The sequence below is a fragment of the Talpa occidentalis genome, unplaced genomic scaffold (genome assembly GCF_014898055.3).
Source record: "Talpa occidentalis isolate TD23 unplaced genomic scaffold, MPIMG_talOcc4v2.1 talOcc4.10, whole genome shotgun sequence".
Classification (NCBI taxonomy): domain Eukaryota; kingdom Metazoa; phylum Chordata; class Mammalia; order Eulipotyphla; family Talpidae; genus Talpa; species Talpa occidentalis.
In genome coordinates, this window is record NW_023600993.1 from 36,454,343 (window position 1) to 36,458,542 (window position 4,200).

Below are 4,200 nucleotides of genomic sequence, written 5' to 3' on the forward strand. Positions count from 1 at the left end.
ACCGGATGGCTGACAAATGGACGTGTCTGTGGGGGTGAAGACCCCTAAGAAGAAGCGAAATTTGAGTGGCGACCTGGAAGTCTGCCGGGATAGTAAAGGGAAAACGTTGCAAGACGAGGGAACTGCATACGCCGAGGTCCCGCGGTTGAAGGAGGGGCGGAGGTGAGAGCCAGGGCTTGGTGAATCTTAGAACGTCTGGATTCATATTCTGCAGCCTTACTTTATGCCAGCCAGTCAACATGATGTGTCTTCCAAATCACTGATTGAATCAAGGTTGAGCACATTACCCACTTTGTTTGGGGAGCCTTTTTGGGATACGGTGCTGAGAGGTGATCATGGGGTCTACAGCCTACTGGTATTTGGTCCCAGCTTGAGTTCACTCCTCACTATCCTGCTACCTCACCTTGACTGGGTAGCACTGAGTCCCTGTCTGTGGGCCCCAGAGCCTGGGTTTCTCTCCTGAGAGTCAGGCACAGAATTGAAGGGATTTTTTGGTTAACTTCCTGTGTACATTCTGAGGGCTGGGCCCATGCAGAGTACTAATCCCTCCACCCAGTACTCAGGGTGCAACACACCCTGAAGCCCAGCCTGGGAAGGCCAGGTCAGAGGCCCCCCACTGCCACAAGTCAGATAGGGACAGCAACATACAATATTGGTTATATCTGCTGTCAGACCTGGCCACCTCCACTGAAGAACTTGGCAATTCCATAAAACCAAAAAAAAAGAACCTCAACCTCTTGGAACTAAGAATTAACCAAGAAAACAGATTGATAAAAAATGTTACATTTCCTGGGCCTACCCGGTGGCGCAGCGGTTGAGCGCTGGGTTGCGAAGCTGCCTGCGGCCTCTGCGGCCCCGGTTCGATCCCCGGCTGCTCCCCAGCCACTGGAGGAGGGTCCCACATGGCGCGCAGACCTCTCCTGCCGCCTGCTGCTCCCCTCAGCAGTGTACTTCGGTCCTTCTGCCTGCTCTGCTCCCCGCTCTGGCTCTGGTGAGTTCTCTCACCCTCCCACACTTCTGACTGTACCCAGTGCTTGTATAAACAAAACAAAGAAAGAAAGAAAGAAAACATGCCTCTATAAAAAAAAAAAAAAATGTTACATTTCCTGTAAAAATGTCCATCACTGGATGAACTGTGACTATCTTTTTTTTTTTAAGGATTTATTTATACAAGAGCTGGGGTACAGGCTAAAGATTCAGGGGGAGAGAGGATTCACCAGAGACAGAGTGGGAAACAGAATAGGCAGATCGACCAAAACACACTGCTGAGGGGAGCAGCAGGCGAGTCAGGAGACGTCTGCTGCACCTGGTGGGATGCTCCCTAGTCGGTGCTGCAGCGGCTGCGGATTGCTTTATAGTGCAGTGCTTAACCCCTTGGGCCACCAGGGAGGCCCTGAACTGTGATTATTTTAACTTCAGGGTCTGCCTGGCTGGCTACTCCCCTACTCACTCTCTTTATCTCTCTCTGATACATATATTTGCCTGCTTAGGTGTTTATTATATTCTCTTCACCATTAGTGAAGTTTTAGCCCCTGCTATAGCCCCAGTGCTTAGAGAGGCGCCCAGCATTGTTCAGTAATATTTACAAGATAAACAATTGTATGAATGAACCACTAGAGGTTTTGTGTCACACACTGTATGACAAACCATTGAGGTAGGTGTTATTGTCTCCATTTTACAGGTATAGAATCTGAGGTTCATAAAGATGAAATGATTTGATCAAGGTCACACATGTGAGTGTCCCTAAGAACCTCAGTTTCCTTTGCTCAAGAGGTTGGAATTCATAGAATTCACAGTTGGGTACTGACCCTCATCCCTTGCATCAGTATCTCACACCTCAGTGATGAAGGGTTGACCAGAGAAGGGAATTTCGTGGGAGATGGTTTTGAACTCACACTGGCCCTACTTCAGATCCTGGGATGTGGACAAGCACCCCCAGGGCCAGCAAAGTACCTAGACTCTTGCTCTGCCTGAGATCTGGTTTCAGGCAGAAAGATGAGAAAGCTGCACTCAGCCCTCAGACAGGTCCAGGGATGTGCAGGGTGGCCAGGACATCCTGGTTGCTCCTTTCTCATCAGAGTGAGCCATTAAAATTATTAGAAAACGTTTTCCCCCCAGGGGTCAGAGATTTAAATGTTCATGTGAGTTATAAAAAATATTGAAGAAACAAAGGGAGACGTTTGTAGACTCTTGGAGTAGAGGAGGCCCTGTGAGTATGTCACCAAACCCAGGAAAACATTTTCATCGGGCCAAAATAAAACTCTATACTTGTTAAGCAATTACTTTCCATTCTTCCCTACCCCCAGCCTCTGGCAACTGTCAACCTATTTTCTGTTTCTGTGGATTTACCTATTCTGGATATTTCATGTGAATGAAAACATAAAATATGTGCCTGGCTTCTCTGACTTAGCATAATGTTTTGGAGCCCCTACATATTATAGCATGTGTCAGTACTTCATTCCTTTTTATGGCTGAATAATATTCCTTTGTGCATATTCACCACCTCTTGTTTGTCCACTGATGGATCATCCGTTTGATGGACATGGGTGGTTTCCACTTTTTGGCTATTTTGAATAGTGCTGCTGTGAATAATGAATGCCTTTGACCCAGAAATACTATTACTAGGAACTGATCCAACCAATATGCCCACCCCCCAAAAAATAAAGCAAAAAATTAAGAACAATCTAAATGCCCATCACTGGGGGGCCAGGTCCATAAAGTTTGCACATTTGTGGCAATTGTTCTGCAGTCTTAAAGAACAAGGCAGTTCTTCAAGGACTACAAAAAGATGGAGCCACCTTACATGAAAATTTCAGATATAGGATATGGCGTAGTGTATGCTATCATTTGTAAAGAGAAGGAGTAGAGGAGGAAAGATTTTACATATATAGAATTTTTACCAATTCACATATTTATATTGAGATATAATTGATATAACATTAGTTTAGGTGTACAACATAATGATTTAATGTATATATTATGAAATGTTCATCATAAGTTAACAATCATCACTATACTCGGTTGCAAAGAACTATTAAGATTTACTCCCAGTAACTTTCAAATATCGCATATATGAGAGTATTGCTAACTATAGTCCTCATGCTGTATATTATATCCCATGACTTATTTATCTTACACCTGGAAGTTTATATCTTTTGGCCACCTTCACCCATTTTACCCACCTCCTCGTGCTGTATCTATTCTCCCTCTTTGAGTTGAGTGTTGTTTTTTTAAGATTACGCATCATACAGTGGTTATCTTTCCCTGCCTAACTTATTTCCTTTATCATGATGCCCTCAAGGTCCATCCATATTGTCACAAATGGCAGAATTTCCTTTTATATGGCTGAATAATACTTCCATTTTGTATGTGCTTGTGGGTGTGTGTATACATATACATACATATATCTTACAACTTCTTTATCCATTCATCCATCAGTAGTCACTTAGGTTGTTTCCATGTCTTAGCTATTAAAAATTATTCTGCAGTGGACCTCTCCTGCCTCGCCTGCTGCTCCTCTCAGTAGTGTCTTTGGTCTGTCTGCCTGTTCTGCTCCCCACTCTGTTTCTGGTGAATTCTCTCACCCTCTTGTGCCTCTGGCCTGTACCCCAGTTCTTGTATAAATAAACAATTCTTTAAAAAAATTATTTTGGGCCTCCCCGGTTGAGCACAGTGCTGTGAAGCTGTCCACAGTCTCTGTAGCACAGGTTCAATTCCCGGCCGGCCAGGGAAGATTCCCACATAGCATGGCAGACCTCCCCTGTCACGCCCGCTGCTCCCCTCAGCAGTGTATTTTGGTTCGTCTGCCTGTTCTGCTCCCCGCTCTGTCTCTGGTGAATCCTCTCACCCTCCAGTGCCTCTAGCCTGTACCCCAGTTCTTGTATAAAAATAAATCTTAAAAAAATTATTTTGCAATGAACATGGTGGTACAGTTATCTTTTTATCTTTTTATTTTTTTTAAGATTTTTTTTTATTTTTATACAAGAGCTGGGGTAGAGGCCAGAGGCGCGGGAGGGTGAGAGGATTCACCAGAGACAGAGCAGGGAGCAGAATAGGCAGACGACAGAAATACACTGCCGAGAGGAGCGGCAGGTGCAACAGGAGAGGTCTGCCACACCATGTGGAATCCGCGCTAGCCCACGAGGATAGAACCAGCACTGCAGAAGCCGCGGACAGCTCCACAGCGCATTGCTCAACCCA